This window comes from Falco peregrinus, chromosome 3 (assembly GCF_023634155.1).
Source record: "Falco peregrinus isolate bFalPer1 chromosome 3, bFalPer1.pri, whole genome shotgun sequence".
Classification (NCBI taxonomy): Eukaryota; Metazoa; Chordata; class Aves; order Falconiformes; family Falconidae; genus Falco; species Falco peregrinus.
The window spans coordinates 76,326,155-76,351,832 of NC_073723.1; the positions used below are offsets into that span (position 1 = coordinate 76,326,155).

Here is a 25,678-nt window from a genome sequence, read left to right on the forward strand (position 1 = left end):
TGGAGGAGCACTGCTGCTTTGAGTTATGAAGAGCTCTCTTTTCAGCCAAGGGTTTTTGCTGAGCTCACTGTTGCTCCCACATAACTAATCCCCTCTCCTGACAGAATGACAGACAGTAAGGTCTTCTTTTTTAATGCAGCTGCCAAAAACCTGATGGGTCACTTCCCCTAAAGGCTTGAGAAGGGAAGGGACAAAAAGAACTCTTAGTCCTGGGCAGGGAAGCACCTTATGACACTGAAATAGTGGCACACAGCCCCATGGTTCTTCTCTTCCCCTAGGACTAGGAGCCTGCTTGTGCTGTTAAGCCCCACAGATGTCTGAAAAAGCCCGTGTGGCTCACATAAGAGAACCACAAAGTCAAAGTAGAAAAACAAGCCCCAAATGAAATATCTGAATCTCAATTATTCCACAACTCAAAAACATTTGGAGCCAGGACTTCGATTCACATCTGCCCATACTGAAGAAGCCATGTGAAACTTCTTGTATCAAGGGGATGGCAAGTTTACTGGACAGAAATCTGCTTTTGGCTTAGAGGTTTATAATGACTGACATAGTGAAATGCACACACTAGTCATTAAGTAAGCACAAAGAATCCAAAACTTCAAGCAATGATTAGAGAAGATCACAGAACAAGTGTGACAGGACACCTAAAAGTTGGAAGCATCAGGGACTTGTTACACGGTTGAATATTGGCACTGATTTATGACTATCAGATAACAAAGTTGCTAGCTCCAAACGCTATGCAGACTGGGAAAGCTCTTATTTTGGGAAGGTTGATGCAGAAAGAGCAGCAGGTTATGCACAGTGTTGTCTTCCTGACCTGAAGCTGTACCTCTGGCCAGGGTACAGAAGCACATGGCTACCTCCACTGATACGGCTGGACTCTGAGATGTACCAGGGACGATAAATCTATGGCTTCTATAAATACACACACCACTCTTTTCTCCTGTCCTGTCCTGCCCAGTCTATTTTACTGCTAAATCTTTCCCTTTTTACTCTCTTAACGAGTGCCCAGTTTGGCACACCCTGAGAAAGGCGTCCTTGCTTTGCTTTTCTGATAAAAAGGCAAGTGAAAACCAACACTTCCATCTGATTCTCAGACACAGAGACAGTGTTAAATCTTCTTCAGCTGAAACTCACACTTCCTATACTGCCATCATACCCACCATATTCTGAGACCTCCTGCCAAAATGCAACTCTGACTCACAAGACCAGAACATAAATATTTCTGTTCTTTTTATTTTCACACTTAAAATGTTTTGCTTTGTTGTTTTTTTCTTTTTTTTTTTCTTTCTAGATACAGTTCCATGGCCTGTTAAAGAAGCAAAAGTTTGATCTATCACACTAAAAACATCACCACTTGGGCTAGATTTATGAGTAGCCTATTCAGCCATTCTGTGGGAACAGAGAACTGCAGGAAAGGACACTCTCCCTCCCCAAACTGCTGTATTTGGAGAGGCTCCTTGGATGGCTATCAGCTGCTCCCTCTTTGGAGAATGGTGTCAGCAGTTGTGACACCAAATTCTGTAACAAGATCTGGTGCAGCTACACTTTTGCTTGAAATAAGCTTTTTGAGTATCAGAAAAATTTGTATTAAGCAGCACGAACACCACACATGCTAAAAACTGAGTTATGACCCTGAAGTGAGCTCTCTGCTTTTGTGACGAGACTGCATTGACTATTCAAGCTAACTATTTAAAATTCACTCTGGTATCTCTACACAACACTAAAAACTATAGCACAGATGTGTACTCCGGTCTTCACAGAGATCAAGCTCTTCCTTACAGGTAAACCTCCTCAACAGAAACCAATTTTTTTGCACCTGTGAGTAAATAACTATTTAAAATAATTTTTAAAAGCATGTATTTTTTATACATGTATTCTGCTTGCTTTATACAGGAAGGACTCCCAAATGAAGTAAACAAGGGACATCAGTCTTCCTTGCTGTTGAAGGCAGCCCAGAAAATCTGAAAAAACCCCATGGTAGGGACTTGCATGATTTACTCAGCAATAAACATTTTTTTTTAATTATGACACAGGGAAAACTAAGCACACCAGGCAAGATTTTCCATCACCCTTCAGGTTATGTTACTGTAACGCTGGAAACAAGTGAGTTACTCCTGAGCTATGTTGCTGTGATTGATGAGCTCAGCATCAGGTGCTTATAAATTAAAGACATCTATGCTCTCCAATTAAAATAAGAGAATGTAGTAGTATTAAGATTTAAATAATAAAACAACAAACCACCCTTGTTTCAACAGTATGCAATACATACTTTAGCAGGTGAGCACATTTTAAATATTAAGTGGTGACATACTCACTAACAAATAAAGCGAACAAAATTAGACCATTACAGAACCACAGACTCACAAGCATGGCTGAGATTGGAAGCTACTTCTGGAGGTCATCTGGCCCAACCCGCTGCTCAAGCAGGTCCACCCAGAGCAGGTTGCCCAGGAGTAATCTAGATGGCCGTTGAAGATCTTCATTAACAGCTTAATAGATGTTACACTGTTTTATTCTGTAACACATGCATAGCATTTTGCTAACTGACAGAAAAGAGGAAAATTATCTCTGAACCTCCTAAGGAAGTACTTGCTTATTATAATTATCACTGTTTGGGTGGTTATCTTAAATTATACCTCTGAATGAATATTGGAATCTGCAAAACTGTCTAAAACAGAATGACAAAGTTTATCCAACAGACAATTTGGATACTGCTGCTCATTTTTAAACCACATCTCAACTGAGCAAATTGACTATTCTAGAAGCGTTTGCTAACCTAGCCAAGAAATTTATAATTTGAAAAAAAAGGGAAAAAATGGTGGTAGGAAGTTGGTTGAACAAAAAAGTTCAATGCCCACTTATTTTAATAAGCAATATTTAAACAGACCTTCAAGTCCACTACAATGAGAAGCCATAATTAAAAAAAAAAAAAACCAAACCGAAAAACACAAGCAAAACCAAGTGTGAGTGGGGCAAGACTTCCCAGTAAAACTACATATTAAAGGCATGAATAGTCAGTATTGAACCTTTCTGTCTTGTCTGATAGTTACTTTAATACACACTGCTTAATACATGAGATGATGTGTTTTAAAACATTACTGATTTTTCTATAATCTAAACATAAAATCAAAGTCTGACCATGGAAAAGGATGTCTCTAGCTGTCATCACTCTTCATCAGCTGCAGCTCTGATGTTTATACTTCTATACGGTACTTCTTTAAATGGTCTACTCCAGCATAGGAAGGAATTACAGACACTAATGACAGCTTCCTCTGCAGGATCTGCACGTGTATAAAAGATAGCCTGGAAAGGAGCTGGGGCTGAGATAAGACTGCAACCAGATTGCTCACTGCTCCACCAATGTGCTGCCGTATGTTGTACCCTCCTCTCAGAAATCGCACTGGATCTTATAAATCCTGCTGGAAGTACTTCATGCCATCATCTACATAAAACTAGGTGATCCCTTCATGATTTTTGCCTTTGAAAGTATACATGTCTAGTAAAATGTTTAATTCCTCTTGCCTGGCCTGTGAACAAATACCTATAGCAAAGCTTTTGTTTTCTGTGCCCCTGGGGTATGTGGTGTATGTGCAGACAGATGACAGTGCCTGGGCGGTGAAAGAGCAAAGAATGAAGACCATTTCCTGAATGCACTATTTTTGTTAAGACATGTATTTATAGTTGTCTAAAGACTGAGTTGAATCACAAATTATTTAATGTATGCAGGACTTCATGACATGGAGCTGCAGTACCATCTCCTGAGATTAATAGTGGGGCACAGACCTGTTTCTCAGCATGGATGCTGCAGTTGCTCTGAGAAAGAAAATATCTCCTTTTCCCAAGCCTTTGCATTTCAATGCTGTCTTGTCCCAGTTACACTCAAATGTGTTAGGCACGTAATAAGAAATATGGAGTTGTTGAAACTTTTATTTTGAGATGGGCAGGATGGCAATTTGAAGTCAGGTTTAAAATAGAAAGCACGCTGATTCCTTCAGTGTGGAAGCATTCCTGTGACTGTAACAGAGATCGCTGTTATGTGAACAAACCTTACTGCTAAAGAGCCAAATTATGCCATTGGTTTAAAGCAGACTCCCCGGCGAGATCAGTGGAGAGGTCTGCTTAAAAGCCACTGGTACAACACGGCAAAGATATTTAACAGAATGAATTTCCCATCTCAGCAGCAAATCCCCTAACAGGGTGTTTCTGGAAAGGTACCGGTAGTTTGAAATCAATGCGGTGGAGTGCAGAGGAAGAAGGGGAAGATGCTCGGGAAGCAAGTTGCTTCCAAGCAGCGGTGCAATCGCCTTCCAGCTGTGCAGTGGCACTGCCAGCCTCACCGTCCTCGCGCCCGGACAGGAGATCGTTTGCAAGTGGTGGTCTGTGGTAGCTGTTGAGTATAGATACAGTGGCTGTGGTTTGAATAAAAAGAAACAGCACTGTGCCGGATCATTTGCTGTTTTGAAAATAAAATTTGTGGTTTGAAGTGACTCCAAAGTCCTGAGTACTCTAATTAGTTCTGAGGAAGATGAACTGGTAATACAGGAACAGATGAGCTGGCGATAGTAAAAAAATAGAGGCTGTTCAATAGGTCTGTAATTCATCACCTGGATGAGCACCAACTTCCAATGTGTGCCAGGCACCACACAAGGGATGAGGGAGAAGGAAGGGAGGGAGGGCGGGAGGGAGGATGAGGGTAGTATCCAACACACCCAAGCTTAAGGTGGCTGTTCTCTTTCATCTGTCACCCACAGCTAATGGAGACAGACACATTTCTCTGAAGGACTGTGATGGCCACCCAGTTGAGTTTCCACTCTACACAACAACCCAGAAGCACGGAGCAGTGCCATTTAAGCAGTGTAAAATACTCTGTCCTAATTTCTTTTTCTGCCAAAGAGAGGGGAAGGGAGTGAGACATAGCCTTTCACACTTTCATTAGAAACTCTGCTCTGTTCAACACAGTCATTATGGAAAACAGTAACTAAAACACCCCACCAGTTTATTACTATGAATGCAGCTTCTGAAAAGAACTCTGGTATATTTCCTGGACTATATGCCACTCTAGACTATTGCTACAACTACACAGCACTAGTAAATCACAAAATAAGACAGGAATGTCATGGACCTTTATCTTTTTAGATACAGCAGTAATATTACTGTGTTTCACACATTATTCGCCGTGACACCACATAACACTTCCAAAATAGCAAAAAGACAAAGAAAAGGAGATAATGTTTTGACTTGTAAAAGACATTTTCTACTTCCTAAAGTAACATTAAAAATATCTAATAAGTGTTTTTGTAGTAATTTTAAAAAATATGTGTGGAATCAGTTTTCCAGTTTTTTTTCTGTAACAGGGATGGCTAGAAATGTGTTTTTCTAAAGAAAGCTGAGGTTACAACGGGCATCAGACTAAAAATCATGAAACGCGGCAAGACTATGTCAGTTTACAGGACTTAAACACCAATGTTGTCAACAGGAGAAAAAACAATGCAGTACCTTTACAGAAGCTGCAGAAAGGAAAATGTTAACACAGAAAGAATAAGGAAAAAAATAATCAGAATATAACAGACAAAATAAGCTGTTTGGCATGGGATGAATATATTCAAACACACAATTTGGTTCAGTTTGATTAAACAAAATGTTTTGAATTAAAATGAAATTATTTTCTTCTTCCCATTATGTCAACTGCGGTTTGAAAAAAGAACAGAAAACAAAGCAATTTCTGGTTGAGCTGAGGTGATGTTTTGCCTTTGAAATTTTGTGGCTGGAAACAGAACTCAAAAGAAAATCTCTCTTACCATAGCTTTCTAGTCGATGGCCATGAACGAGACCTCAAAGGTAGCTTCTCTTGACCCTTATCTTAGGCTCTTCAGTGCATACAGCAAAGAAAGTGTTCAGTATTCAGCCCTTACACTGTTAGAAAAGATGCCTTTTTACTTCAGGATACAGAATTTAATTTATGTCATTATTCTCAGTGTTTCTTTTACAAGATAATCTAATGATTCAGCAAGTAAGAGAATCTGTTCCACTATATGTCACAAAGAGTAATATTAGCTATTATTGTTCATGATACGTTAGGACGTTATCTTACTGAATGTACCTAATTCAACATCAGGCTGCTGCCTCTCAGGAATTCTGCAGATCTCTTCTAAAGATAACAAAATAAACATAACAAAACATAATAAAATACTTCCTAAATCAGCATCAAACCAGTAGAGCATACATCTGAGGCTCAGGCTATCTTTGGTAACTTTTTCACTTGCTTTTCATTTTATCTTTCTATCTTACAACTTGGGAGTATGAAACAATTAGCTTTCTTAAACACATAACGAAACATACAGTTTACGACAAAGCTTTTTTCAGCTTATTCCCGAAAGCAAATATGCTTCACACTATTATGGAGGCATGTGAGTGAGGGACTAGCTGAAGTGCAGATAGGTCTCTTTGCTCCATGGTTTTGAAAAAAAACCAAACACACACACACCTCCCCGAAAAAATAACCAACCACCACAATATTAAATAAATTTTAAACCATACCCTGAGATGCTAGTGTAGTGATGACTATCTGAATTTGCAGAAATTTTGGAACAGTTGCTTTGAAGTCTGAATGTGCTACATTCTCTTAATAGATGCTAACTTAAATGTTACTGATGCAAAGCAACCTTCACACTTTTTTATTTTTTTTCCATCTGGGACTTGCACAATGAGGGTCCAAGAAAAACAAGAACGGCAAGTATTCATAATCATACATAGCGCACTGACTTATCTTTTCGTTAGATGCATCTTTTTGCAAACTACCAATAGCATGCTTTTTAGTACTGCAATTATTATTATTTCTCTGTATTTTCCTCATTACTCATGTAGGTGATTTTGGATTGTGGCTTTATCATCATAACAATGTTTTGTAAAATAATCACCTTCTCTCTGTCACAGTTTGTTCACACCTGCAGGGGTTAAAACTCCCAAAAGAATGAGATTAACCCTTATTACTAGAGTTTTTAACAGAAAATTTTCAAAATTTGAGTCCTCCTTGTGAAATCCTTGTTCACCTGTGCACCACAGTATCTAAAACATAACACAACTATAACATATTTCATTCCCCTTCTGAGGTAGCTTTAAGTGAATTTGAAATAATCTTCTTGGGTCATATAAAGTCTTTTTGATCTACCAACAGTACTTGAAAGCTGGCTCATATCAACAAAGTCTTTTTACTTCTCAGAAGGTAGTCAAAAACTGGGGTATACAGCATGGAATACCATTGGGTTAAGATAGCTCCTGAGCAAGTATTTATTTACTTCCAGCATCTAAATAAAAGAGATATAATAACAAGGCATCCAGGAAGATGGAAGAGAAGAGAAAATCCACAGGTGAAAAAAGAGAAAATCCACAAAATTTTATTGGGTGGCAGAGGGAAATATTTTAGAAACTGTATCCAACAACCAACTACAAGGCAAATGACCAAGCAAAATCCAAACCATGACACAGCAATAACCAGATAAAATGATCTGATGGATTTCATAACAACTTTTAGCTGATGAACTGAGTAACTTCTTTGTGTTGCACCTAACATAACAGGGCTCCTGCCAGTGGTACTTCAGGCATGCCCAACATCAGGTTGTTTCTTCAGTAGAAACAACTGAGCAATGACTGGACTGACAGTGACTAACATACTTACAGACAGACCACAGGTGGGACATGCCAGTAGAACACACTAAGGAAGCCCAAATTACATTCATAATTTTCCTGGGAACTTCACAGATGGTGATCATGCAACATGCAAGTATAAACTTTCAGATCAGTAGTCCTAAATCAATTCTATAAATACAGATTCTAGTGATGAGTGTGTACACAGACATTCACCAAATTCAGAAATACTCACTCCTCTTTAAAATTGCAATACCAAAATTTAATTTTACACACTCAGAAGTTTCTTAAAAAAATACACTCCCTGAAATTTGTCACACATTATGATTGTGCACGTTGCCTTCAAGATAATAACAGTAATAATAATAATAATAATAGTAATAACAACAGCAATAATAATACACCTCCACAAACAGAAAAAGGCTATCCATTTTTTGAAAATTAAGATGGGTTAGTGTTTAAGGAGAATTTTGCTAAGAACTGATTTTATTAAGATACTTTAGAGCCTATGGTATAGTACAAAAAGTATTAAAAAGGCCTCAAGAATTAAAAACTTTGAAGACCACTTATCTTTCCCATCTTGGGATATCAGATCCACCCAGTAACAACAGATCAAGCCTTATACAAACACCACAACCTTCATGTTAAAACTATCTGGGATTTTTTCTGCTCATATTGGAAGGCTTCTGCAATAACCCATTCCTCTGATAGCTAATAATCTTTAAATTTATTTGTGGTTCATACCTACTTTTTCTTTGTGCCAATGCAGTCCCCTAGTTCATTCATCTCAAATGTTTACCTTCTTGATGCTATAATAGAGAATAATAATGTCTGCTCTCAGCCTTTGTTTTTCCAGACTAAGAAGCCAGGCTCTTTAAATCTCTCCATAGAAAATAACTTGTTTCTCCTGCCATTTAACCTAATACCTCTTCCAGACAAATTCAGATCTTCTTATCATGCCCTAAATGCATAACCTTGCAATTCTTACTATTAAATTCCATTCCACTGATATTACTTCACCCCGTAAGGTGATCCCATTTTCCTCCTATATTGTGATCTTTTTTTGTCATTGTTAATCTCTGCAAATTTAGAGTACCACCACCCCGCCCCATGCGGTAGGATAGATGTTTAGAACATTCCTTAGTAGTTTCTAACATGATTTTAAGAGGTATTTATTTCTACAAAAAGAAGCGTGCGAGTGCTTACTAGAATTTTTAGCAGCACTTAAATACTTTACTTGGATTACATTCTGTGACTATTGTACTTTTGGATTCCCATTATGGGCCTACCAGTTTCTTTAGGCACTTCACACGTCCTTACAGTCTGGCTGGTTGCAACTTGAAGTTCCTTTACAAATAAATTTTTGAAGGTTGATCTACCACAGATCTAAACCGTGCAAAATCAGTAATCAACAAATTATCTGAAAATCTGATCCTGAACATCCGGAAAACCTTCTTTGTCTGAATATTTTCTGAAATGCTCTTTTTAAAAAAAATGCTTTGAAATACACTATAGCAACTTGCCCTGTCACTAGTGCGTTTCATAACCTGGTCATCCAAGACTTAATATGTATAACTTTCAAGTGATTAGCCTGTCACATGCAGCAACCAGAAACACAAAAATTAGTTCTCTCTCCAACAACATATGTGTTCTGAAAGGCAAAACCTCCCTTAAAGATTGCAGTGTGCAGATGGTGTGGCTACCACAGCTACTACTCAGAAGCAAAGGGAGCCCTGATCCCACAGGGCCAGAGCAGAAATGACAGCATCTCTTCCACAACTGAAAGAATAACTTCTTTCCTCCTCTACATTCTTGGGATTTTTCTGTGAAACTACACATTAAGTCCGCTTGCTTTTAGGCATCAGAGTGGTATATCAGTCTTTGACTTGCTAAATGGATTCTAGATTTAATGTGGAAGGCAACTAACTTTTTTACCCAGCAAATTCCCCTCAATAGGCATATAATTAAACTTTCCAAAACCCAAAGGGAAAACAAAGACTGAAATACGAGAGCTTCATTCCTATCAATACTTTTCTTGTTAGCATTATTGTTACCCTGATGGTCATATTTCCATAAATGCTCAAGTAAGTCTTCCGTGAAGACTGCCACAGCCCAAGCTGCCACCAAAACCTGCAACTGTGATAAAGTATTGGTTTTTCACCTGCTTTGAATCTGCCACATGACAATTGTTTAATACATTTTCATTCATCATCTGCTCTCCACTTAAAGACCCATGTGACAGTGACAGACTTTCAAAATTTAATGAATTTTCATATAGTATTATTCTTCTCTTTCCTGTTTGTGCCAAAGTGCACTTAGCAGTGATGCTGAAAAATTGCACTCTTGGAATTATGCCAGCTTTGAGTTTACAGGATATTTTTCTTTAAAGGCTCTCTAAGAGATAGGTAACATGAGGGGGTTAGGCGGCTACTCTTCTTTTTGGCAAAATAATTTTGTTTGGCTTTTCACCTGGCTGATAAACCAAAACGGTTTGGAGCCAGTTAATTCTTGGGCAGGAAGAGCTGTTACAAGGACCCTTGTGCCTGTATTACAGTCATGGCATTCGTCTTTCATAACAAGCCTTCAGCACCCTTCAAGGCAGGAATGAAGAATGTTTCTTCTATTTAATCCTACCTCTGAGTTATTTTGTTGGCAGTGGCTTTGACTGATAGGAATTTGGCAGTGGTGGGAGGGGAAGAAACATATGAAGGGAGGGTCTATTTGTTCTCATTTTCCAGTCTGTCTTGACTATATTTGGTCTGCCACCTTATTCGGATGCTTGTAATTTTGTTTGTAAAACAGTGATAAATCCACAAAATGCCTCAGATATGAAGCAGCAAGAAGGCAAAAAGTATATTACAAAAATTTCTTATTTTCTTGTACAGTTTCTAAGGAAAATTTACTCATACACGGTGTTTATGGTTTGGGTTTTTTTCCCTCTCCTTAAAATCCAGTGTCAGTGCTCTGTAAAGTTATGTACTTGACCTGGACTTTATTCCTCCTTCTGTTGTGTCACCCCCCAGAGTAATACAGTTTAAAAAAAATAAAATAACCAGTACCAACCAAGCATAACAAACCGATCTAGGCTTTAATCTTTTCAGCTCACACAAGCAAGGGGAGGCTGTGTCTGACCAGAGCCTCAACAGAGGCCCTCAAAGGAGAAAAAGAAAGGAGATGTACATACTATCATTATGCATCCCAAAGGAGATGTTCTTTGCTCTGCAGCTTCTTCCTGCAGTTTTGACAAAACTGTTTTTTCTTTGACTCTGTTTCCTCATTAAAAAATATAAACCTGGTTTGAAGCTCCTTCCTTCAATTTCAGGGAAAAATGAATAGATTACATAAGTAGCACACATACAACAGTCAGTTAAAAATGTCTACAGTAACTCTGACTTGGCCACAGTGGAGAATTGCTGCATAAACTTCAGATACGTAGTTTAGATTGATAAATGAGGTTCCCCCCTGTGGCCAGTGGAAATACATAGGCTCCTCCAGAAGATTCAGAACATTTTGCATGGAGCTTCTCTCCCTCTTTTTTTCCCCGTGACTGAAGAGATAACCTAAATGTCAACAGTAGCAATGCGCTTCTGTCTGTGTATGTATCACAACAGCGCTCTCCTTATCAGCCAGTTCCCACTGGTCATCACCAGTCTTGTAGGGTAGCTTTCACAAAGGACATCATGCCCTGGTGATCGAGGAGGCTCCCTCCAGACTGTCAACAAGGCAACTCCAGAAAGGCAACTGGTCTTTAATACTGCTGAAAGGAAAAGGATACCGGCCTGCCACCAGCCTGCCCCTACTACACAATATAAAACAGAAGCAAACTAGAAAGTCCCAGGCTCAATCAGTCTGTTTATGCCTCAAGCTCAAAGGAGCCTGCAGCTTGGGGGAAGTTGGAAAGTTAAGACGAACATCTGATTACAGTTGCAGAAAACATAAGCTGGTGCCTCATTTTAAGATCAGTATATCTCAAGCAAATAAGGGAACTTGAGGGAGCCCAGCATCTTTGTAAATAGAGACATTAATTTAGATGCTTAAATATGAATTTGAAGTGTACCATGGACACAGGGTTCCAGATCTGCTGGACTGCAAACTGCTTCAGCAGTTCTAATTCCTTTTCTAGGGCTCTGTAAGTGTGTGCAGAAGTGGGTGACATAACAGTTATGTTATTCAAACAAAATACTGCACACATGTAAATGAGCTCTGCCAGGACAGTAGGCAGACATTTGGAAATCTGGAGCTTAAAATGTAACAGCATGACTCTGTCGTTTATAAAAGGAATTTTCATTTGCTATCATTATCCATGGTTACTTGCCAAGAGTCACTTGATAAAAATCTGAGGTACTAATGTATACATAGCTTGATTTAGAAAATCTAGCAAGTCATTAACCTTAAGCAATATATGCTTATCTTTGCTGGTGATGCTGTCAATGTTTAATTTCCTGTAGATCATAAATTCAATACCGAGTTGACAGTGCTGCCTGGAGTAAGTAGTGAAAAAATTCCCTTTTTAATATTTCATCCTATTGATCATTTTCTTTACTAGTGAAGCTGTCTGTAAGCCATTTGGACAGTAAGATCATTCCTGAAATTGTCAAGAGGCATATGATTCATTGTGTCTCTTTGGTCAAAATAAATGGGGGAAGGGAAGGAAATGGGTTTTCTTTTCTGTTACCCCCCTTTCTTAGATTCCTTGAGTTTTCCAGTATTTTTTTTTATGAGCAAGTCCTACATTTTTCTGAAGGATTTATCTGTTTAGGAAATGCTTTCCTCTGAAAAATCAGCTTACTAACATAATTTCTCCTTCACTACCGGGAATTTAATGCAATATTTTTGGTTCTTTGTTTTACTCAGACTGTTATCCAAACAATCACTCCTACTCTGCATATTTTAATGGCCCCTTAGATAAACTACAAGATTATGTAAGATCTGATCCTGTTCTCAAATAATCAGATGTCTACCACCAACATGGGGAACAATCCAGACAGATGGTCCCTCAACAAAAGTCTATGAAGGTGAACAGAAGTCACTTCATTGACTCAGCCCCCAGGAGGCATGAGCTACAGCCTCCTATCAAACATGTGCTCCACTGAAATATTAGCGAACGGTCCATATGTCTAATGCTCTTGTGCAGGAGATCTTGAAATTGGCATATGGCTCAACTTGGAGAGTGGATTCAAGTTTCTCACAAAGCTATTTATGTATTTCATGTAAAGTCTGGCAACTTCAGAGCAAATAGCTTCAGAGTAACTTCAGACTTTTAGACTAAGAAATGTGCATTAGTCCTCTCAAATTCATATTCAACTGGGAACTGTATGGATACTTTTGAGTTGATATAACTGTCAACTGAAAAGAAACATCAAAGAAAAAAATACTGTTCTGTGTTCAGAGACATCAGAAGTATTGTCACATTCTTACGGGGCTATGTTCATAAACCTATGGAGTTTTTATTTAGCAACATATGTAGTTTTAAAATGTATATAAAACAGCACTACTGCCGCAGTCTACTTCAGTATTCAGTACCGTACAGCAAAGATCTCACAGATATTGGAGGGGCTCTGTTATTCTAAGACTTAGCATCTCCAAGGTTCAAAGGTTGGCAGTTAAAGCAAAACTCTGTCTGGATGGCAACAGTCAGCTGTTCTCCATGGGCAAGGTAGCGCCATGTAGCTTTATTACTTACGTTCTATATTCTTTGTGTTGTGTGAAATGAAAATCTCAGTAGAAATTCATTGAGAGGAAGTTTGGATCACTTTGCCATTTGCTACAAAAGCCTACAGTCCAATTATGCTCCTGGGGAGAAAAACGTGTATTATAGGCTTCAGCAGCAGGAAAGCAGTGTTTAACCAAGAGCAGTTCTTACTGCATCATCCCGGTGTGATTAGTAGTTACAAAAATTTCAGACAGGACTGAGATTTTCACTGTAGGAGCAGAACTACTATAATGATCCAACCTAAGGATAATATCCTGCAGGGAACCCCAGATCTGCCTCCAGAGCTATGTTTATTGTGTACTCTGTCTTTGAGTAGAACCAGAGTCATCAAAACACCTTTTTCACATGAGTGAGCACCATACCATGACTATGTTTTGTATACAAAATAACTGGTTCTTGCAACTTCAGAGCAATCACAGGATGCCTGTTGCAAACGTTGTAAGCAATGTCCTGGGTAGGTATGCACCGATCTTCTACCAGTCTGGGCATTCCGGTTCTGCAACTGGTATACATTGACTAACCATACTGATTAGAAAATGCTGACAAGTATTATCCACGTGTGCAGCTAAGATTACATAATTTATTTTTTTTTCCTATCAGAATTCATAAAGCAAATGTGCAACTGACCCGCAGGAACCTGAGGATCAGACAGTCAGGAGGAAAAAAACCTCCTTGCAAGAAGACATATTGGGAGGTCTTCAGAATGTGTTGTTTTTTTTTTTTTCCTCAAAAAAAAATTACTTCAACAAGAGTTATGCTTTTTTTTAAAAAGAGGATTCAGCAGTCAGTCTAAAAAGGAAGCCTAAAAGCTCTTAAAGTAAAAAGGGCAAAGACAATTTATGTTATTTAGCTGCTGGAGTCAGGAAATGAGGATCATAAACCTCATTGCTGCTACAGCTGGGCAGTGGGGGAATCATCACATTTCGAAATGCTCCTTGTAAACAAGTGTATGCTTGTTTAGGCACTCCAGATCTAGGGTTGCTGCTTTCAAAGGAACAGTAGAGCAAAGGGACTATGCTCTGTGGGAATGCTCCAGCTTGGAAACGGTTGTGAAGCTGCCTGGAAATGAAGGACAGGGTATGTCAGCCAGGGAAATGTCTTTCTCTAAGGACTCTTCAATAACAAAAACCCTACCATACAGGACTGAAAAAAAATTGATTGTGCAATCCCTATTCACCATTACTCCTATTCATCCACCCATGAAGATGGTGGATTGTGTGTATTGCCCTCCTCAGTGACTCGTCACAGATGGCCAGTTATGAAAGAGCTCTGTTCACTGCTGCAAGCCCACTGTCCTCTGAATCATGAATAAAAACAACAAGCGTCAAAATCCCAGAAGCTAGAGGAGATAACCTGTAGCACGACAGATCACAAGGGCAAAGATTTACTGCCACAGCAACAGAAACATGTGCAAAAAGAGTGATAAAAATTAAGGTAGGAGCGATGCTGCCCCTTGGTTTGTAAGAAAAGTCATATCCTTCATTTTTTAAACTGATTGGTTAGGATATATCTTGCTGTACAGCAATTTGTTTTGTTTGAGGGTGATTTTTTTTCTCCTGCTGTTTTTAAGATGGTAAAGTATGAAAAATGGAAGTTACGTAAGGAAAAGCATCTTATCATGGCTCCTACAGCATTTCCGACAAACAGATTTTGGAGCCTAAAGCAGTGCTGAAAATCTAGAAGGGCCCATCTACATCAATACAGAACAAATTAATATCTCCTGTCAAAAGCTGCAAATCCGTCATGAGCTGTAACAGATGCTTTTAGGACAGCAAACCTAGCTGACCTTAACTGAAGAAAACAGCACCCTGTCACACCCATGATATATAGTTGGTCAGGGTTACAGTGTTCTCCTATTATCTGGCCATTCTGTACTTCTTTTAATCCAGCCTATGGAAAAGGTCACCAATACTCTACCGTGCTCCTTACATACAACCAGTTTGCAGATTCTGTGAATGATGCAAGCTGAAATAAGTAAACATAATAATAAACCCACGAATAGCTGTAGACAAGAGTAAACCGCTGTACTTTAACAGAATCTGTGTGCAACGTGTTCTCTGCTTGGTGACATGTGCATCCACTTCTTTTACTTGTATAATTTCCAAAACTGACACTTCTGTGTGTAAAAACCACAAGAATTCTCCTTACTCTGTAAAGAATAGTTGCCTCTTCATAAAACCGAAGCAAACTCATGGATCTCATATAATTGTTATTAATTTTTATAAGTGGTTTTGGTACATCAGCGAGTGTTTTTTGGTCACAGATTTTAAATAAATTTAATTTTAATCTTATGATTTTTTTGCTAATACAATGGTAACTGGTTATACCTTATTTCTTTTGAAAGCATCTATTGCCAAAAGCAATTGTTTGAACTACCCACTTCTTTTATGTGTCCAGAAGTTTTAGGATCAAGAAGTTATTTTAGTAATGGTCTCATCTACAAAATAATTAATCCTTTAAGAAAAAAATGTTCTGAACTAGTAGTTAAACAGCTAAACAGTCCAGAAATCAGAACACACGAGTCTCATCCAGCTATCAACAAAAATAATCTGACCCACTACTGCTTTATGCACTTCTGGTAAAACTATAACTCAGGACGTCTAGCGTTTTCTTTGCTCCATAATCACCAAGAAACAAGTGAAAGAGGAACTGAATTTCATCCTGTCCAAGGGATGGCAAGTTCATCCTTTAATTAAATCAATAATTGTCTTTGTTAATTGAATTTGAAAAAAAAAGGTTACTCTTCCTATGAAGAATGCTGACTCTTCATCCCACTAATGATTAAGTTTACTTAATTCAGAAAACTGTAGCCCTGTCAACCCATCAACTGATTAGCATTGATTCATGGACGCCACTGAACATAAGCTAAAAATACTATATTCAAACATTAAAACATCAGCAAAGTTTATTACTATTATTGTGATATTTAAATTTTTAAAGTCGCACAAGCTATCCAACCACCCACACTCGCCCTGCCCTACGGCTCTCTCTTTCACCATGCATGAGGCCTTAAGTATGTCTGTAGCTTACGTACAAACAGCAATAAAGATGATGTTATGGGATATGTTCCCTGGGAGTAGATACTTGTACCACTTGTATAGATTCCAGTAAGTCTGTTTTAATACTCTCCTACTCTCCAAGGTGGGCCACTGAACTGGAATGTCCCTGACAGAAATGTGGGTTTTTGTCCGTATGATTAGCTAAATAAATGTATTGAAATGTAAATAGTATTCTTCTGTATGGTTTGAAGAAAAGGGGGAAAAAAGAAAATCAATACATTCTGAACACTCCCTTTTAAGGCCTCTTTAGTACAAAAATAGCAGTGAAAGACAGTAAGGCTTTGAGGAGGAATGCTGCTCACTGAGCGCCACGGCTCTGGCTTGTCTAGGGGTACTGAAAAGAGACAAGATACTGCAGAAATCTTTGACAGACTCAGGGGCAAGCCAAGGTTTTTAACAGAGCAGTCAGTATCTCTATTATTATAACCTCTCAGCATGCTCCCTCTGCTTATCCATGGGCTTCAGGACTGCTGCACAGCTTCAGCTTACTCCACAAAGGCTTGTGTGAGGCAGCAATTAGGTGACTCATGGAAAAGTTCAGCAAAAGATAAAGAAGATAGAGGTTAAAAAATGAAAATCCTCAATCACTAAGAGAACACATCTTTTTCTACGTCCTCTACAAGGTCAAAATGCCATGAACTAAGTGCTTTTTTACATGTTTGAGAAGACCTGAATTAAGTATTTATCTCTACCTTCACATTGTACTTTGCAGTGTACGTGTTTGCAGGCCTGTGGTTGTCTATGGCGAGACTACACCTGAGTAAGTACGGCACTTTGCTCGGAAGGCCAGAGCAACAGGGAGCGATGCATTTGCAGCCCATTTGCAGGAAAGAAGATGTGGCCTCTGCCTACCTGAGGCTCGTGTTTGATGGAGTTACCAAAATGCATCTTGAGAAAAAGCTGTGATCTTTCAGGAACAGTGTTATTTGGAGTAACTTGGACCTGCTCCATGAAGGGTTTTTAGAACAGGACCGATTAGTACTAGAAGACCAACGGCTACAACCTCTGTGTATTACCCAGCGGCCCTGGACCTTGTCACCCTGAGAGACCAGCACAGCCAGCTCCCAGGTCTGTGGTCAGCCAGGACAGTCAGCTAGCAGTGGGCCTTCCCAGCATCACATTGCCAAGAAACAGTCCTCCTCACCACAGATGGCAACCTTCAGGACAGCTAACTGTCTGTTTAACACCCTACTGATCAGAAGGCGGCTGAGGCTGAAGCACCTGTCTCCATCACTTTGAAGCGCCTTCCTCACGGCCATGCTTGATGAACCTCAATTGTCTGGCTTATTTGTTTTAGAGGGGCTCATCTGCACCTCACAGAGACATTTTTATAAGCTAAGCAGTGAACTGGAGCTCCTAGGATCTTACTGGAGCTTTTCTACATATATTTTGCAAATTTGACATTTACATATTAAGAAAGAGCATTTTCTCTCATGAATGCAAAAGCATCACAACAGGAACACATATTGCTTCCTGCTGCTCTATGAAATCTCTCCTTAAGCACTTTAAAATACATTTGGTCTAGCCATTTAATGACAACTTTATGAAATCATTATAAAGGACTACTTTTCACAGGAGAGATTTGAAAGCAAATGAGCTCTGGATTGTACATATTTCATAAATAAACCATGTATTTTTAAAAATAATTCTGGCTGATATTTTTAGACAAATTTAATAAACTTTAACGGCCCTCATCTTGGCGTTACAGTGGTCTCAGTCCTAAATGAAGCTGAGTTCATAACCTGGTTTTGGTTATCTGTTGGCATAGATTTCCAGCTCCTTCTTCACATCTACTATTAGAAATTATCTTTGTCATGCACAAAGAGCTAAAGTTTGACAAAATTTAGCTTATATGATGCACCTAAGCAATCCACTCAGGAAATACTACATAAAGATATTAGATGTTTTCTGTACATCATGCTTTTTATTTCATATCCAGCTAAATCTCAGTCCTTTTCATTAACAACATAGAATAGAAAAAAATATTTTCTGAACTTCTCAATGTCTCACTTTGAAGACACCTCTACTTGCTGTCCTATTTGCAGCTGTAGTTCTAATTGTGATTTTGATTGTAATGTGGCCTGTAACTTCTGCAAATTGCCACGTTATGTATGCTAATTACCTGTTAAAGACACAGTCGCCCTTAAGTACCTTCACTGCATAGGTATAGAAATGATAAATCTTTCTTTTCCTTCCCCAAGTAATTTATTTGAATTTTAAAAGGACTTTATAATTTAAAACGCTTAACCCCACTAATACAATAGAATATTCTCTTTATGGTTTATGATGAAAACCATTTCTTTGAAATACGGTGAATCCCAGTTAAAGTGGTACAAAGTACAAAGCACAACCATACAATTTTTCCCTAGATAGTATCTTAAAAAGGCATTTCTGTTCTAAGACTCACCAGTCTCCATTTCACACAGTACAAGAAATCCAAAGACTTTCTGAGCATCCTCCCTCAGCTGTCACGCAGACTGGGGTGGAATTACCTATTGTGCAGAGCAAAGTTGGTTTCACAGAGAACCAAACACAAGAACTAAGGGTTTTAACAGGGACAACTTTACCTTCCTTTCTAACAAGGAATCTGTTGAAAAGATAGCTGGGTAGAGGACCTAGCTCCTCCATTCCCCAAAGTAAACTGGCCACTGATTTTGAAAGCACACAATGCTCTTGAGTAGCACTTCAAAATGCCATATATGATGTCTTTAAACCATAAAGCAATTTGTATTTGCAAGTTTAAAGGTCACTATGTCTAAAAAAGACAACTCAAATTAGTTTTTAAAACCACTGCTAAGTTTACTGCAGCTCTGTGAAGCAGCGTCTCTTTGCAAGCACTTCAGAAGTCTTCTTCCCATGCTACCCATGCTAAACCAATTAGCCACAGCAGGAGCGATGTGCATGCCTGAAAGGAAAAAAGTCCCTGAATATGGATTTCACAGTAAGGCCAGCACTACAGCAAAGTGGGCAGAAAGGTGCTGAATGGATCATGCTAAATTTCTTGTACCAGCCAAATTCAAAGGTTGCTTTGCAAGACCAGAACGAGGCTGAAAATTACAAGTCTTTTTTCTTAAGCTTTCATGCTCAGTTCAAAAGCTCATTCAATCGTTTGACTTCTAAACAAGGTCCTAACTGTGGGTTTCTTTAAATGTCCTAGGCACCAGACACAGTGAAAGACAATGGAATTTGTCTGTTAAAAACCCAAACCCACTTACTGTAATGCAAAAGGTTTATCATAGACTGTGTTAAGTATACAGTGACAGCAACCATTTTTCCAAGACACTTTTCCTGTGAATCCCTACAGGAACAATAACTTCTTCAGCACTCAATGACACCTTAAACACTCGAACACCAGATTGTATCACAGAACCCTTCACATACAAACACCGTGGCATAAACCAATTAGGTAATAGCCAGTAGCAGAACCGAGCTGTTTCTTGGAAGACATACCAGTAATCACTTATTCCAGTCACCTGGTAATAGATCTTGCAGAAAAAGGCAGGCAGAGAAAGAAAAGCTCTACTAAATCTCTAATGTAGCCCCTGGAAAGCGTCAATACAAAAGTCTTCCCTTACAATTGTTTTGATCCTGAAAGAGATTAGGTGCACCATGCGGAGGGAAAAAGAACAAAGCTTCCACCTGTCAGTGCAGCATGACAGAAGTGGTGCCACTACAGCTGGACACCAGGCGTAGCGGGGTGTTGAAACCGCTTGCACATTCAGTCCCTTGCAATCCAGAGTGCAAAGCAAATGAGCTGTAGTACGCCTACTGGCAATTAGTGGTTCTTCTGCATCTCAAGAGATACTAGCTGTAGTGTGATTCAGAACAGAAGTCCTTCTCAGGCCCCCTGGGAACTGAACGGATGATAGCAATTTCCAAGGATTTTATACTCTGGCTTTGCTCCAAATTACAGCAGAACTGAAACAGTTCAAATAATCTTGGAAGTAACATTCCATGGCTCTTTTGTTTGTTTGTTTATTGTTTGCACTTATTTCTAAAGAAATCAAAATAGATAAAAAATAAATTGAAAGAATCACTTAAAACTAAGAATTAAAAAAGATGTATTCCAAAACATTAAAATGTGTTCTGTCTGACAGCCTTTTTTATTTTTTTAAAACAAAAGTCTACTGCAGTTGACCTGCTTTTGTGAAGTATTTTGATTTCAACAGAGCTGCATTTTCCAGGAGAGCTTTCACACCCCCAAAATTTGTAGATTTCTTCCATCTGTCTCTCACTTAGTCAAGATATGCATTTAAATTTTATTCATTTTTTATCTTCAGCTCATTAAACAACCTTCGTCATTCCCCAACTGACTCTAATTTTTCCATTACCCACAACCAATCTATTTATCCATTGCCATGTGAAAGTGCATGAGGCTGTTTCAGTGGGATACCGCACCTCTGCCCAACAAATACAGCAATGCATGTAGCACATACACAGTTCTGAAAACCTCCTTATAAACAAATATCAAGGGTCCAGGTCACACCTAACCATTCTCAAAGAACTCCACTGGTTTGTCAACACTGCAGCTGGCATAATACAAGACAAACCCCACTGAATTACATTCCATGTGTACCGTCAACTGCTACCCCCTGCTCTCCAGTCAGGTAATTTCTTCCTCCCTGCTATTTATCCATCCGATCAAACTCTACCCTCACAGATCTATGCACAAAATGTGATGCTCTCCATACAACCACAGAAATTGATCTGAGGGCAAAATTTCTCAGGTCTCTCCCATCACTGTGAGTGTGCAAAGATACTTCCCTGGGGGTAAGATCGGGCACCAACTACAGAAGCAGTCAGATTTTTACTAGCTGCACATGCCAGCTGAACACTGCGTTCCCTGCCACTAACAGGAATTTCTGTCTCTTGAGTATCTCAGGCTGCTGTTGAGCAGCAGAAAATTACTTCCCCCACCATCACAAGAAGTCTCAGGAAGCATATAAAGTTAAGGACACCTTTGATACACAGAAAATTATTGGATAATACACAATGAATCATAGAAATGATGGCTGGAAAAAACCTCTGGAGGTCATCTAGTCTAACCTCCCACTCAAAGCAAGGACTATCACTAACAGGAGATGTCAGCTGTGATTACACTTAGTTAACTGTGGAAAACTTTCCAGGGACCAGCAAAAAAACCAAAACCAAAACAAAGCCAGACAACAAAACCATCAGACAATTCAGAGTTTAAGAAAGGGCAAAATATAGAAAACATAATAATGTACATTTATAATAAATATCATACAATCACATTTCAAACAGCACTGCCAACATTTAAAATTAGGCTACTTGATCACCAGCACACTTGAAACCCAGTCATGATAAAACCAACATGCCTCTAAAACGTCTAAAACCAGAAGATGTCATGGAGGAGGCAGACCATAAGAAAGTAACGAAAGCAATGAAAAGGAGACCGGGTGGCTTAGGTATTGCAAGAGGATACGTACCTCTTTTCATCTGGGTCACCAGTTTAAAACAGTAAGAGTATAAACACATTCCTCACTGTGGAATAAAGATGTGATAAAACAATCCTGAAATAGGGTGAGCAGACCTTCCTTTCTTTTCGCCTACCTTCAGAAATAATCTGCTTCATGGAATTCACTCTGACATGCCTACACCAGCACTTTGTGCATGCAACCAGGATACCAAAAAGTTTAGTCAGGAGTTACATCTTCCTTAAGTCCCACTGGAAAATACTTTTCCTGGAAATAAAAGGAACTCTCTATCTCTGTATCTCAATGCACAGAAACTGATCCAGATGGAAGAAGGAAAGAGACCATGAGCAGGACTTCTAGTTTGTCACGTGTCTTCTCTTTGCAGCAAGATCACGCATGTGCAATTGTTCTTATGCACAATTCTCAATTCAGATGCTCATTGCATTTCAGAGATGTTTTATTTGTCTACAGGTTTATCTGTAGGAGGGCAGCAAGCAAAGGAAACCAAGAAGTGAGCTGTCTGGTGGCTACAGACACTTGTAGAAAAACTCTATAGATGGTGGACATACATTTGACAGTGTAGATTCAGTGTAGAAAAACACTTCATGAGACGGTGCATAAAGGAGTTTTGAAGATAGCAAAAAAATGGCACTTATTAGAAAAGTTTAAAACATATTACTGATATATTTTCATATTTACAGAAGGATCTAAGTGTTGCATCTTGCAAAAGAAGATGTGAACTAGAGCTTTATGCACATGTAAGGAGACTGGAGGATCTCAAGCACCCAGCAGCCAAAACCGATTGCAATTGGGCACTGTAGTTTGCAGGATCCGCTCCATTCCGAAGCCTTCAAAACTACTTTTATTTAATTCCATTCCTCCTGTTTGGTTCAAACTACTGATGGGAAACACTCAAATCTTCACATCAGCCTTCCTCCTAGAATTCCAGTGCATTAGCCATATTAAAAAAGAATTGCTGGTGACCCCATTTCCTAAGAGGCAAGTTTGGTGTTACACAGCCTTTAGGTTTATGGTTTATTCAGAGCATAAGCCTTGTGAGCAAACAGTGACAGACCCGCTGGGCTGCAAGGACCATCTCTCTCAGTTAGGGCCATGAGGCCTCAGCAAGGCATGTCTGGGTGAAAGCTCATAAGGCAGCTAACTGGTGAGCCTGTCCTATCAATAGATCAAAGATCTCTGCTTTCACAGGAAAAAAACCCAACAAACAAAACAGCATGTTTTTTATCAAAAGCATGTATTTTAAACATAGCAAATAGAACAAACTTTCAAATAACAAAACAGAACCTAATAACATCATGACCAATTGTCTTGAATGTGTTAGCAGATATGGTATTCTGTTATTTTTTCACAGCATTTTAAAAGCATTCCATTTCCTTCTGGTTAGAATAGAAATCTTAATCACAGAGCTGGGAAGCGCTGATTGTATGATATCTGCACAACTGCAGCCATGCTCTTCTGAATAATCTCTCAGTTAAAAAAAAAAAAAAAAGCTTTCAAATTTATATTAGATCATCCTTAAGAAATGCTAATGTTAACCGATGTAAATGAAGAACTGCCCTGAATACACCGAATTGTAATGACATTTCATTTACATCTACAAATGAAATGCTTTTCTCCTCTCTAAGCTTAAGTGTTATTATGCCTGATTACATTTTCAGATTCCCCCCCCCCTCTTTTGTTCCTCCATTGGACTGTCTGTTTTACAAACAGGTTTAAGCAAAAACGGTTAACATTTCCATCACGTGGACACTCATCTCACTTAATTGTGTAGAGTTCAAACATTTCTGGGATGACGAAAATGTATATGGCTTTGCTTAGCAATGCAAACTTCCTTGATCTGCTTGAGCACAGCCTAAGACACAATAGTGGTTTTGTTCTGTGCTTTTAACGAAGACAAAAAAATTAGACGGATTTAGGTCAAAGGAAAAAGAGCATGCTAAAATGCTGTAGAGTTAAAATTCAGCTGCAACGGTAACAACATATCCTAATTAATTATAAACTTCATGAATACTAACTCAAAGATAATGCCAGCTATCACAGCATTTGCAACATTTTTCTTCAAAATAGTACCTCGCTATTTTTGGTGCCTAACATTGAAGTGAAATATCCTGTTTATTTTACCTCCTAAAATTTTTCCTTTCCTTCTTGTCACAGTGAGAAGTGAAATTATCATTGTGGTGCTGTCAGGATGTCCCATTTTCTGCTAGTAACAATGAGGTTGACTTCAAACATCAGGGGCTATACATTGAAAATATTCATCCACTTCCTGTTCCACTACTTTACTGTCAACATGCAGTTATTTTCCAAAGTATTTTAACAACAAAGAATCACTGCACATGCTAGCTTTCATACTGGTTCTCTCACAGAACTTTTTCTTTCAAAATCTGTTAGTCAATGACAAGTCCACACATACCATCATATAAACATGTAACCTTAGAAATGATGGTGACATAAAATACTTTACCGACCTTTGGATTTGGGATTTGTTTGTGAGGGAAAGGAGATATATTATTAAAAAGGGAAGGAAAAAAAAAAAAAAAAGGAAGAAGCAAAAGAACACTGATCTCAGCTAATGTTCATACTTTGTTGAAAAGTCTATTTCCAAATCAAACCAAAGTGGGAGGAAACGTGTTTATTCAGAAGCTCTTTCTGGAAAATATGAGCAGTATTGTTTTCAAAAAGAAAAGCAAAAAGACATTATGGGAGTGGAAAATAGCTTAATGATCTGTGCAATACCTGTAAATTGTACATCCTCCAGACATGTCTCTGGGCAGACAGGTTGCCAGCAAGTGGCACACGAAATGGAACAGGAATTAATAAGCTGCATGGCTTATCAGCTTAGGAGCCAGGCTGGGGTTACTGCCCTGCCGTGGCCAGAGGCAGGCAGCTGGAGAGGCAGGAGGCAGAACACACCAAAGCAAGAGGAGCCAGCGGCAAGGCTTCAGCTCCAGGGGAACCTGCAGAGGAGAGGAGCTACCCGTGTAACATGTGGTAGGAGGCACTACCTTCATCAGGGCAATGTGCTGTAGAGGAGACCCTTTCTCCCTGCAACTTGTGAGATGGTGAGTGCTGCAAAACCAAAACTCATTTCTTGCCCCCGTTGCCCAAATGCACTGATTGATGGGCCAGCCTTGGTCCAACCAGCCAGTGAAAACATGACCAGTGTAATGGTCTGGTCATAGCATAAATTGTACCCAACCTGTAATTCCATGTTCTAGCAAAGGAAATACATAGAAACTCAAAATATGCTTTAGTTAAATACACAACATTTAGAGACAGAGGAAAAAAAACCTCACAGCTGTTCCTCTCCCTCTCCTGAGATACTCCTCAGATCTCCAAAGACAGATTCACACGTGGATCTCACATGTGACATCAAGGACTGCAGCATACTCCTAATCAATCCAGCTGGCAACGTTAACTCCTGGACAAATCAAAAGGCAGACAAATTTCATGTTATGCTATACACCTAGGAATTAAGCTGCTAGTGGTTACAGTAAAGTACTAAATCCGTGAGATAGGAAGGTGTTGTCATTAACTATACTGCACTGTGATGCTCCTGAGTTTCGAAAGTGTCACTGAGGAGTTAAAACTTCCCCAGAATGGAAGATGAAGAAGTGTTCCAAACGTCAGCAAAAAGCATCAGCAAGCAAAGAGATACGTGATGAAGGATTAAAAGGGGGCTATGCTTAACAGTCATTCTTTCTTTTCAGTGGATGGCTAACGTTCCAGAGAAAGGATGGAACTGAAAGACCTAAATCAGTCAACAACTCTACCCAACAATACATCTCACAGAGGCT

At 39.0% G+C, this 25,678-nt stretch overlaps 1 long non-coding RNA gene across 1 annotated transcript in view; it reads right to left on the bottom strand.

Moving 5' to 3' along the window:
• LOC114013703 (uncharacterized) overlaps nucleotides 1-25,678 on the bottom strand; it is an 81,776-nt gene that overhangs the window by 28,486 nt on the left and 27,612 nt on the right. Inside the window, exon 2 of the long non-coding RNA XR_008746277.1 lies at nucleotides 5,805-5,919. This is a non-coding gene — a long non-coding RNA (uncharacterized LOC114013703). The remainder of the gene's footprint in view (nucleotides 1-5,804; nucleotides 5,920-25,678) is intronic.